The following is a 12557-nucleotide window of genomic DNA, read 5'->3' as shown; positions in this document are numbered from 1 at the left end:
TACAGAGACCCAACTCCTGTAATCTTTGATGTGATCTGTTGCTGCTGCCTCCCACCACAGCCCACTCTCTCCAGAGACATCACTGTGTTGTCATCTCATCTGCACAGCACACGTCCAAGTGTTGCTTCCACTCCGTGAGTGCGCAGCCTCCTACGCTGCTCTCAGGCAGGCCCACCGAGCTGTGCTGCAATCTGGATGTCACACTCTGCCAAATACAGTGAGCGCAGTTAACATGGCACTTTCTTTCCAAAAGAAGTTTATACTCCCCGTCAATCTGTAGTACCTTCAAACAAAAATCTTACTTGAATAGAGACCAGTCACTCAAACTAGAGTATTGTTATTGCTGTTATTATCATCAATATCATTTGTTTTCTTTTTAGCCTGTGGAAAAACAATTACCAAATTGTGTTCTAATTGCATAAATATACTCACATATGATAATATTATGATACGTTTGTCCACATAATATGTAAATACTTTATGTATGTGTTGTGAGTACGGCTTGCCATATACTAAATTATCTACCACACAGGTGGTGAAGCAATCTGTTATTGAACTGTACTTAGAATTAATAAAAGAACAAGTGAATTGTTAGCATGAACAGCAAAGGTGTAAATTGACACATGTATTCACACAAAACACATGTATGACTATGAAAATCATAAATAGATATGATCTTAAAAATATGAGGGAAAATAATATAATATATTGCAAAATCCTCAGGAAGTAATTCATTTCTATAAAAAATAATTCATATTTTTTATAGAAATTGCTTCTTTTAGTCAAAAATTCCTGCAGGTACCAAGTTCACTATTTTTATTTTTTTATTTTGTTATCAATACTGAGTTTTACAGTTTATAACCCCTTCCAAACCAATTACAAATGTATACTAGACCCTCAGACAATCTAATCACAGCACATTCAATTTCAACAATACCTTCATTTTATGTTATAGGTAACATGGGAATTGATTCTAAATATGAAGATAACAAGGAGAACAAAAAAATACAATAAATGAAAAGATGAACATATATATACATGTATGTATACATACAAAATACATTCTTTCCCTCTCTTTTTTAACAAAAGAAATGTATGAAATAATTACTGTTTATATAAATACATACACATACATACAAACATATATAGAAATGCATTTATACATGCATAATAATGAAAAAGAGCGAAAGAAGTATAATAATGAAGGATTATTGCGACATTTTCCAACTTAACCATTTCAATTGCTTCTGTGATCCATTCTCTCTGAGTTAGTGTGTTTGTTGCAATCCAGTTTTTCATGAGAACCTTTTTAGTGACCATGCACAATAAGAAGAAGATTTTTTTTTCCCTTGTAAATACATTGAATTCATTTAAATCTTGATTGTGGTGTAAGTGGGATGTTTATGTTGTTGTGGATCAGGATTTGCTTAGAGATGCCAAACCAAAGCTCTTTAATTTCCTTGCAGTCCCACGAAAGGTGAAGCAGAGTTCCTTCCACATTACCACAATTGATGTGATAATAATATATATGTTTTATATAGCGCTTTTCTAAATACTCAAAGATGCTTAAGGTACTACCGTCCCTTATGCCCATTTTATGTAGCTGTGACGGGGTGTAATGAATCAGTATTCTGTAAGGTGGACATAGGTACGTGAGATGTTACGGTTGTCTAGTCTATGGGCGGTCTCACTCTAACAGCTTGTAAATCACATTTTTCAAGATCTCTTACCCGAAGATCAACCTTGTGAGATATTGAATCCACTATTTTGGTTTACGGACTTTAAGAGGGACAGGGGTTGAAGTATATGTACCAAATTTTGGCACCCTTTAATTTAACGTGAACCAGCACTCGATAGTAACAACATCGATTGTCTCTGTGAGGTGTGGGCAGTGTCAATGCTCCAGACTGTTTGAACAAGTGTCTGTGAATTTTGGCAGCCTTTAATTTAACGTGAATCAGCACTAATTAGTAAGAACATCAATTGGTCAGTTAAATTTAACCTGAATTGGCATTCTGTAAGGTGGACATAGGTACTTGAGCTGTTACGGTTGTCTAGTCTATCGGCGGTCTCACTTTAACAGCTTGTAAATCAAATTTTTCAAGATCTCTTACCAGGAGATCAACCTTGTGAGATATTGAATCCATTATTTTGGTTTGCTGTGTACGAACAAGCTATTCTTGAAGATCTTATAGTTTTGGCGTTGTACCTCAGTTGACAAACAATAGCTTATTCCCTGACCGGGAATCGAACCCGGGCCGCGGCGGTGAGAGCGCCGAATCCTAGCCCCTAGACCACCAGGGACACCCGTTGTCAGTATGAAGACATGTGTTTTCCAATCTATGGACTTTAAGAGGGACAGGGGTTGAAGTATATGTACTTGCAGCTAGTGTTCCTGAGGAACTAAGAATGTAATAGCACAGTTGTTATTATGACTCTTGGAAGTAGGTCATTGTTGGCCAGTATAGCACCTTCAGTGTTTTTCAGTTCCAACGAAATCGTGGTGAATCCCAGATATTTATCACGTGTAGCTGCTGCGGACACTAAGACAAAGCGAGTCTTGCTTCAAAGAGTACCTCAACACCACACTGAGAAGGAGTGTTCTGCTTGCCAGTTGGGTTGAGAGTTTCAAACAACATCTAGGCACTGTTGAGCCCAGGATCTCCTGTTTACTAGACAGGCACTTTGACCAACTAAGCCACAGCGCCTGACTACCACTGTTTTGCTTCCCTCTGTTCGAACCAACAAGGGGCTTTCTGGGTGGAGGTTGCCTGGTCTCCAAGTGTATGTGTGGGTTCTCTCCAGGTACTCTGGCTTCCTCCCGCAGTCCAGGTACCAAATGTTGGCACCCTTTAATTTAACGTGAATCAGCACTCGATAGTAACAACATCGATTGTCTCTGTGAGGTGTGGGCAGTGTCAATGCTCCAGACTGTTTGAACAAGTGTCTGTGAAACTGTTGTAACGACAGTCGTTAAAGTTGTTGGAGTAATGTTTAAGTGTCCTTTATTGCTGAATTTTTGACTGGTTAACAGTCTGTTTGGTTGTCTTCATCCTCTTCATGTAAACCTCCTATGGTAACATCACAACTTCACATCCCCAAAGTTTAAATTCCTTTGTAATTTAACTAAAAGAGCAGCATAAAACTACTTTTAATATTGCTTTTGCAAAGCTCCGGTCGACACTAAGACAAAGCAAGTCTTGCTTCAAAGAGTACCTCAACACCACACTGAGAAGGAGTGCTCTGCTTGCCAGTTGGGTTGAGAGTTTCAAACAACATCTAGGCACTGTTGAGCCCAGGATCTCCTGTTTACTAGACAGGCACTTTGACCAACTAAGCCACAGCGCCTGACTACCACTGTTTTGCTTCCCTCTGCTCGAACCAACAAGGGGCTTTCTGGGTGGAGGTTGCCTGGTCTCCAAGTGTATGTGTGGGTTCTCTCCAGGTACTCTGGCTTCCTCCCGCAGTCCAGGTACCGAATTTTGGCAGCCTTTAATTTAACGTGAATCAGCACTAATTAGTAAGAACATCAATTGGTCAGTTAAATTTAACCTGAATTGGCATTCTGTATGGTGGACATAGGTACTTGAGCTGTTACGGTTGTCTAGTCTATCGGCGGTCTCACTTTAACAGCTTGTAAATCAAAGTTTTCAAGATCTCTTACCAGGAGATCAACCTTGTGAGATATTGAATCCATTATTTTGGTTTGCTGTGTACGAACAAGCTATCCCTGAAGATCTTATAGTTTTGGCGTTGTACCTCAGTTGACAAACAATAGCTTATTCCCTGACCGGGAATCGAACCCGGGCCGCGGCGGTGAGAGCGCCGAATCCTAGCCCCTAGACCACCAGGGACACCCGTTGTCAGTATGAAGACATGTGTTTTCCAATCTATGGACTTTAAGAGGGACAGGGGTTGAAGTATATGTACTTGCAGCTAGTGTTCCTGAGGAACTAAGAATGTAATAGCACAGTTGTTATTATGACTCTTGGAAGTAGGTCATTGTTGGCCAGTATAGCACCTTCAGTGTTTTTCAGTTCCAACGAAATCGTGGTGAATCCCAGATATTTATCACGTGTAGCTGCTGCGGACACTAAGACAAAGCGAGTCTTGCTTCAAAGAGTACCTCAACACCACACTGAGAAGGAGTGTTCTGCTTGCCAGTTGGGTTGAGAGTTTCAAACAACATCTAGGCACTGTTGAGCCCAGGATCTCCTGTTTACTAGACAGGCACTTTGACCAACTAAGCCACAGCGCCTGACTACCACTGTTTTGCTTCCCTCTGTTCGAACCAACAAGGGGCTTTCTGGGTGGAGGTTGCCTGGTCTCCAAGTGTATGTGTGGGTTCTCTCCAGGTACTCTGGCTTCCTCCCGCAGTCCAGGTACCAAATTTTGGCAGCCTTTAATTTAACGTGAATCAGCACTCGATAGTAACAACATCGATTGTCTCTGTGAGGTGTGGGCAGTGTCAATGCTCCAGACTGTTTGAACAAGTGTCTGTGAAACTGTTGTAACGACAGTCGTTAAAGTTGTTGGAGTAATGTTTAAGTGTCCTTTATTGCTGAATTTTTGACTGGTTAACAGTCTGTTTGGTTGTCTTCATCCTCTTCATGTAAACCTCCTATGGTAACATCACAACTTCACATCCCCAAAGTTTAAATTCCTTTGTAATTTAACTAAAAGAGCAGCATAAGACTACTTTTAATATTGCTTTTGCAAAGCTCCGGTCGACACTAAGACAAAGCAAGTCTTGCTTCAAAGAGTACCTCAACAACACACTGAGAAGGAGTGCTCTGCTTGCCAGTTGGGTTGAGAGTTTCAAACAACATCTAGGCACTAGATGAACCCAGGATCTCCTGTTTACTAGACAGGCACTTTGACCAACTAAGCCACAGCGCCTGACTACCACTATTTTGCTTCCCTCTGTTCGAACCAACAAGGGGCTTTCTGGGTGGAGGTTGCCTGGTCTCCCAGTGGATGTGTGGGTTCTCTCCAGGTACTCTGGCTTCCTCCCGCAGTCCAGGTACCGAATTTTGGCAGCCTTTAATTTAACGTGAATCAGCACTAATTAGTAAGAACATCAATTGGTCAGTTAAATTTAACCTGAATTGGCATTCTGTAAGGTGGACATAGGTACTTGAGCTGTTACGGTTGTCTAGTCTATCGGCGGTCTCACTTTAACAGCTTGTAAATCAAAGTTTTCAAGATCTCTTACCAGGAGATCAACCTTGTGAGATATTGAATCCATTATTTTGGTTTGCTGTGTACGAACAAGATATCCCTGAAGATCTTATAGTTTTGGCGTTGTACCTCAGTTAACAAACAATAGCTTATTCCCTGACCGGGAATCGAACCCGGGCCGCGGCGGTGAGAGCGCCGAATCCTAGCCACTAGACCACCAGGGACACCCGTTGTCAGTATGAAGACATGTGTTTTCCAATCTATGGACTTTAAGAGGGACAGGGGTTGAAGTATATGTACTTGCAGCTAGTGTTCCTGAGGAACTAAGAATGTAATAGCACAGTTGTTATTATGACTCTTGGAAGTAGGTCATTGTTGGCCAGTATAGCACCTTCAGTGTTTTTCAGTTCCAACGAAATCGTGGTGAATCCCAGATATTTATCACGTGTAGCTGCTGCGGACACTAAGACAAAGCGAGTCTTGCTTCAAAGAGTACCTCAACACCACACTGAGAAGGAGTGTTCTGCTTGCCAGTTGGGTTGAGAGTTTCAAACAACATCTAGGCACTGTTGAGCCCAGGATCTCCTGTTTACTAGACAGGCACTTTGACCAACTAAGCCACAGCGCCTGACTACCACTGTTTTGCTTCCCTCTGTTCGAACCAACAAGGGGCTTTCTGGGTGGAGGTTGCCTGGTCTCCAAGTGTATGTGTGGGTTCTCTCCAGGTACTCTGGCTTCCTCCCGCAGTCCAGGTACCAAATTTTGGCACCCTTTAATTTAACGTGAACCAGCACTCGATAGTAACAACATCGATTGTCTCTGTGAGGTGTGGGCAGTGTCAATGCTCCAGACTGTTTGAACAAGTGTCTGTGAAACTGTTGTAACGACAGTCGTTAAAGTTGTTGGAGTAATGTTTAAGTGTCCTTTATTGCTGAATTTTTGACTGGTTAACAGTCTGTTTGGTTGTCTTCATCCTCTTCATGTAAACCTCCTATGGTAACATCACAACTTCACATCCCCAAAGTTTAAATTCCTTTGTAATTTAACTAAAAGAGCAGCATAAGACTACTTTTAATATTGCTTTTGCAAAGCTCCGGTCGACACTAAGACAAAGCAAGTCTTGCTTCAAAGAGTCACGTACTGGTGTCGTCCAGATATTTTTAAAAAGGGTATTCATGCTTAATCTGTAATTAACAGGCAGGCACTGCTGGGATTTGAACCCAGGATCCCCTGTTTACAAGACAGGTACTTTGACCAGCTAAGCCACAGCACCTTCCATTGTCCGTTTTGTCATTCTCCTGAAGCAAACTTGATCTTTTCTTTGAATTAAGGCCAGATATATGCAGTTTATTCAATCATGTGATCACTTAGTCAAACTGCTGTGTTGTGAATGAAATTGTTCACATACATGGTGAGTGCATGATTGTTGGTTTGTACTAAGATGATGACTTTTGTAATTGTTTACAAAGAATAATGGGCTTTGTTTTCTGTCAATGAACAGGGAGCTCCCATCGACATGCTGCTTTCAGTATCCTAAACCGCTCAAATTTAAAAGCCCAAGGTTTAAGTGTCCTTTAATTATCACGTGTAGCTGCTGCCGACACTAAGACAAAGTGAGTCTTGCTTCAAAGAGTACCTCAACACCACACTGAGGAGGAGTGTTCTGCTTGCCAGTTGGGTTGAGAGTTTCAAACAACATCTCGGCACTGTTGAGCCCAGGATCTCCTGTTTACTAGACAGGCACTTTGACCAACTAAGCCACAGCGCCTGACTACCACTGTTTTGCTTCCCTCTGTTCGAACCAACAAGGGGCTTTCTGGGTGGAGGTTGCCTGGTCTCCAAGTGTATGTGTGGGTTCTCTCCAGGTACTCTGGCTTCCTCCCGCAGTCCAGGTACCAAATTTTGGCAGCCTTTAATTTAACGTGAATCAGCACTCGATAGTAACAACATCGATTGTCTCTGTGAGGTGTGGGCAGTGTCAATGCTCCAGACTGTTTGAACAAGTGTCTGTGAAACTGTTGTAACGACAGTCGTTAAAGTTGTTGGAGTAATGTTTAAGTGTCCTTTATTGCTGAATTTTTGACTGGTTAACAGTCTGTTTGGTTGTCTTCATCCTCTTCATGTAAACCTCCTATGGTAACATCACAACTTCACATCCCCAAAGTTTAAATTCCTTTGTAATTTAACTAAAAGAGCAGCATAAGACTACTTTTAATATTGCTTTTGCAAAGCTCCGGTCGACACTAAGACAAAGCAAGTCTTGCTTCAAAGAGTACCTCAACAACACACTGAGAAGGAGTGCTCTGCTTGCCAGTTGGGTTGAGAGTTTCAAACAACATCTAGGCACTAGATGAACCCAGGATCTCCTGTTTACTAGACAGGCACTTTGACCAACTAAGCCACAGCGCCTGACTACCACTATTTTGCTTCCCTCTGTTCGAACCAACAAGGGGCTTTCTGGGTGGAGGTTGCCTGGTCTCCCAGTGGATGTGTGGGTTCTCTCCAGGTACTCTGGCTTCCTCCCGCAGTCCAGGTACCGAATTTTGGCAGCCTTTAATTTAACGTGAATCAGCACTAATTAGTAAGAACATCAATTGGTCAGTTAAATTTAACCTGAATTGGCATTCTGTAAGGTGGACATAGGTACTTGAGCTGTTACGGTTGTCTAGTCTATCGGCGGTCTCACTTTAACAGCTTGTAAATCAAAGTTTTCAAGATCTCTTACCAGGAGATCAACCTTGTGAGATATTGAATCCATTATTTTGGTTTGCTGTGTACGAACAAGATATCCCTGAAGATCTTATAGTTTTGGCGTTGTACCTCAGTTAACAAACAATAGCTTATTCCCTGACCGGGAATCGAACCCGGGCCGCGGCGGTGAGAGCGCCGAATCCTAGCCACTAGACCACCAGGGACACCCGTTGTCAGTATGAAGACATGTGTTTTCCAATCTATGGACTTTAAGAGGGACAGGGGTTGAAGTATATGTACTTGCAGCTAGTGTTCCTGAGGAACTAAGAATGTAATAGCACAGTTGTTATTATGACTCTTGGAAGTAGGTCATTGTTGGCCAGTATAGCACCTTCAGTGTTTTTCAGTTCCAACGAAATCGTGGTGAATCCCAGATATTTATCACGTGTAGCTGCTGCGGACACTAAGACAAAGCGAGTCTTGCTTCAAAGAGTACCTCAACACCACACTGAGAAGGAGTGTTCTGCTTGCCAGTTGGGTTGAGAGTTTCAAACAACATCTAGGCACTGTTGAGCCCAGGATCTCCTGTTTACTAGACAGGCACTTTGACCAACTAAGCCACAGCGCCTGACTACCACTGTTTTGCTTCCCTCTGTTCGAACCAACAAGGGGCTTTCTGGGTGGAGGTTGCCTGGTCTCCAAGTGTATGTGTGGGTTCTCTCCAGGTACTCTGGCTTCCTCCCGCAGTCCAGGTACCAAATTTTGGCAGCCTTTAATTTAACGTGAATCAGCACTCGATAGTAACAACATCGATTGTCTCTGTGAGGTGTGGGCAGTGTCAATGCTCCAGACTGTTTGAACAAGTGTCTGTGAAACTGTTGTAACGACAGTCGTTAAAGTTGTTGGAGTAATGTTTAAGTGTCCTTTATTGCTGAATTTTTGACTGGTTAACAGTCTGTTTGGTTGTCTTCATCCTCTTCATGTAAACCTCCTATGGTAACATCACAACTTCACATCCCCAAAGTTTAAATTCCTTTGTAATTTAACTAAAAGAGCAGCATAAGACTACTTTTAATATTGCTTTTGCAAAGCTCCGGTTGACACTAAGACAAAGCAAGTCTTGCTTCAAAGAGTACCTCAACAACACACTGAGAAGGAGTGCTCTGCTTGCCAGTTGGGTTGAGAGTTTCAAACAACATCTAGGCACTAGATGAACCCAGGATCTCCTGTTTACTAGACAGGCACTTTGACCAACTAAGCCACAGCGCCTGACTACCACTATTTTGCTTCCCTCTGTTCGAACCAACAAGGGGCTTTCTGGGTGGAGGTTGCCTGGTCTCCCAGTGGATGTGTGGGTTCTCTCCAGGTACTCTGGCTTCCTCCCGCAGTCCAGGTACCGAATTTTGGGAGCCTTTAATTTAACGTGAATCAGCACTAATTAGTAAGAACATCAATTGGTCAGTTAAATTTAACCTGAATAGGAAATTCTGTAAGGTGGACATAGGTACTTGAGCTGTTACGGTTGTCTAGTCTATCGGCGGTCTCACTTTAACAGCTTGTAAATCAAAGTTTTCAAGATCTCTTACCAGGAGATCAACCTTGTGAGATATTGAATCCATTATTTTGGTTTGCTGTGTACGAACAAGATATCCCTGAAGATCTTATAGTTTTGGCGTTGTACCTCAGTTGACAAACAATAGCTTATTCCCTGACCGGGAATCGAACCTGGGCCGCGGCGGTGAGAGCGCCGAATCCTAGCCACTAGACCACCAGGGACACCCGTTGTCAGTATGAAGACATGTGTTTTCCAATCTATGGACTTTAAGAGGGACAGGGGTTGAAGTATATGTACTTGCAGCTAGTGTTCCTGAGGAACTAAGAATGTAATAGCACAGTTGTTATTATGACTCTTGGAAGTAGGTCATTGTTGGCCAGTATAGCACCTTCAGTGTTTTTCAGTTCCAACGAAATCGTGGTGAATCCCAGATATTTATCACGTGTAGCTGCTGCGGACACTAAGACAAAGCGAGTCTTGCTTCAAAGAGTACCTCAACACCACACTGAGAAGGAGTGTTCTGCTTGCCAGTTGGGTTGAGAGTTTCAAACAACATCTAGGCACTGTTGAGCCCAGGATCTCCTGTTTACTAGACAGGCACTTTGACCAACTAAGCCACAGCGCCTGACTACCACTGTTTTGCTTCCCTCTGTTCGAACCAACAAGGGGCTTTCTGGGTGGAGGTTGCCTGGTCTCCAAGTGTATGTGTGGGTTCTCTCCAGGTACTCTGGCTTCCTCCCGCAGTCCAGGTACCAAATTTTGGCAGCCTTTAATTTAACGTGAATCAGCACTCGATAGTAACAACATCGATTGTCTCTGTGAGGTGTGGGCAGTGTCAATGCTCCAGACTGTTTGAACAAGTGTCTGTGAAACTGTTGTAACGACAGTCGTTAAAGTTGTTGGAGTAATGTTTAAGTGTCCTTTATTGCTGAATTTTTGACTGGTTAACAGTCTGTTTGGTTGTCTTCATCCTCTTCATGTAAACCTCCTATGGTAACATCACAACTTCACATCCCCAAAGTTTAAATTCCTTTGTAATTTAACTAAAAGAGCAGCATAAGACTACTTTTAATATTGCTTTTGCAAAGCTCCGGTCGACACTAAGACAAAGCAAGTCTTGCTTCAAAGAGTCACGTACTGGTGTCGTCCAGATATTTTTAAAAAGGGTATTCATGCTTAATCTGTAATTAACAGGCAGGCACTGCTGGGATTTGAACCCAGGATCCCCTGTTTACAAGACAGGTACTTTGACCAGCTAAGCCACAGCGCCTTCCATTGTCTGTTTTGTCATTCTCCTGAAGCAAACTTGATCTTTTCTTTGAATTAAGGCCAGATATATGCAGTTTATTCAATCATGTGATCACTTAGTCAAACTGCTGTGTTGTGAATGAAATTGTTCACATACATGGTGAGTGCATGATTGTTGGTTTGTACTAAGATGATGACTTTTGTAATTGTTTACAAAGAATAATGGGCTTTGTTTTCTGTCAATGAACAGGGAGCTCCCATCGACATGCTGCTTTCAGTATCCTAAACCGCTCAAATTTAAAAGCCCAAGGTTTAAGTGTCCTTTAATTATCACGTGTAGCTGCTGCCGACACTAAGACAAAGTGAGTCTTGCTTCAAAGAGTACCTCAACACCACACTGAGGAGGAGTGTTCTGCTTGCCAGTTGGGTTGAGAGTTTCAAACAACATCTAGGCACTGTTGAGCCCAGGATCTCCTGTTTACTAGACAGGCACTTTGACCAACTAAGCCACAGCGCCTGACTACCACTGTTTTGCTTCCCTCTGTTCGAACCAACAAGGGGCTTTCTGGGTGGAGGTTGCCTGGTCTCCAAGTGTATGTGTGGGTTCTCTCCAGGTACTCTGGCTTCCTCCCGCAGTCCAGGAACCAAATTTTGGCACCCTTTAATTTAACGTGAATCAGCACTCGATAGTAACAACATCGATTGTCTCTGTGAGGTGTGGGCAGTGTCAATGCTCCAGACTGTTTGAACAAGTGTCTGTGAAACTGTTGTGACGACAGTCGTTAAAGTTGTTGGAGTAATGTTTAAGTGTCCTTTATTGCTGAATTTTTGACTGGTTAACAGTCTGTTTGGTTGTCTTCATCCTCTTCATGTAAACCTCCTATGGTAACATCACAACTTCACATCCCCAAAGTTTAAATTCCTTTGTAATTTAACTAAAAGAGCAGCATAAGACTACTTTTAATATTGCTTTTGCAAAGCTCCGGTCGACACTAAGACAAAGCAAGTCTTGCTTCAAAGAGTACCTCAACAACACACTGAGAAGGAGTGCTCTGCTTGCCAGTTGGGTTGAGAGTTTCAAACAACATCTAGGCACTAGATGAACCCAGGATCTCCTGTTTACTAGACAGGCACTTTGACCAACTAAGCCACAGCGCCTGACGACCACTATTTTGCTTCCCTCTGTTCGAACCAACAAGGGGCTTTCTGGGTGGAGGTTGCCTGGTCTCCCAGTGTATGTGTGGGTTCTCTCCAGGTACTCTGGCTTCCTCCCGCAGTCCAGGTACCGAATTTTGGCAGCCTTTAATTTAACGTGAATCAGCACTAATTAGTAAGAACATCAATTGGTCAGTTAAATGTAACCTGAATTGGCATTCTGTAAGGTGGACATAGGTACTTGAGCTGTTACGGTTGTCTAGTCTATCGGCGGTCTCACTTTAACAGCTTGTAAATCTAATTTTTCAAGATCTCTTACCAGGAGATACACCTTGTGAGATATTGAATCCATTATTTTGGTTTGCTGTGTACGAACAAGCTATCCCTGAAGATCTAATAGTTTTGGCGTTGTACCTCAGTTGACAAACAATAGCTTATTCCCTGACCGGGAATCGAACCCGGGCCGCGGCGGTGAGAGCGCCGAATCCTAGCCACTAGACCACCAGGGACACCCGTTGTCAGTATGAAGACATGTGTTTTCCAATCTATGGACTTTAAGAGGGACAGGGGTTGAAGTATATGTACTTGCAGCTAGTGTTCCTGAGGAACTAAGAATGTAATAGCACAGTTGTTATTATGACTCTTGGAAGTAGGTCATTGTTGGCCAGTATAGCACCTTCAGTGTTTTTCAGTTCCAACGAAATCGTGGTGAATCCCAGATATTTAT

General features: G+C 42.6%; 8 non-coding genes across 8 annotated transcripts; all 8 read right to left on the bottom strand.

Moving 5' to 3' along the window:
• Positions 1-2232: 2232 nt before the first annotated feature.
• On the bottom strand, positions 2233-2304 carry trnae-cuc. The gene has a single exon. It is a non-coding gene; the product is annotated as a tRNA-Glu (tRNA).
• A 1478-nt stretch (positions 2305-3782) lies between these two features.
• On the bottom strand, positions 3783-3854 carry trnae-cuc. Its single transcript has one exon. It is a non-coding gene; the product is annotated as a tRNA-Glu (tRNA).
• A 1479-nt stretch (positions 3855-5333) lies between these two features.
• trnae-cuc lies at positions 5334-5405 on the bottom strand. The gene has a single exon. It is a non-coding gene; the product is annotated as a tRNA-Glu (tRNA).
• A 975-nt stretch (positions 5406-6380) lies between these two features.
• trnat-ugu lies at positions 6381-6454 on the bottom strand. Its single transcript has one exon. It is a non-coding gene; the product is annotated as a tRNA-Thr (tRNA).
• Positions 6455-8024: 1570 nt separating this feature from the next.
• Positions 8025-8096, bottom strand: trnae-cuc. The gene has a single exon. It is a non-coding gene; the product is annotated as a tRNA-Glu (tRNA).
• Positions 8097-9576: 1480 nt separating this feature from the next.
• On the bottom strand, positions 9577-9648 carry trnae-cuc. The gene has a single exon. It is a non-coding gene; the product is annotated as a tRNA-Glu (tRNA).
• Positions 9649-10623: 975 nt separating this feature from the next.
• trnat-ugu lies at positions 10624-10697 on the bottom strand. The gene has a single exon. It is a non-coding gene; the product is annotated as a tRNA-Thr (tRNA).
• Positions 10698-12267: 1570 nt separating this feature from the next.
• On the bottom strand, positions 12268-12339 carry trnae-cuc. The gene has a single exon. It is a non-coding gene; the product is annotated as a tRNA-Glu (tRNA).
• Positions 12340-12557: the final 218 nt, after the last annotated feature.

The sequence above is a fragment of the Scophthalmus maximus genome, chromosome 15 (assembly GCF_022379125.1).
Source record: "Scophthalmus maximus strain ysfricsl-2021 chromosome 15, ASM2237912v1, whole genome shotgun sequence".
NCBI classification, from domain to species: Eukaryota; Metazoa; Chordata; class Actinopteri; order Pleuronectiformes; family Scophthalmidae; genus Scophthalmus; species Scophthalmus maximus.
The sequence above is the reverse complement of the archived record's forward strand: the minus strand, read 5'-3'. Positions and strand labels throughout refer to the sequence as shown.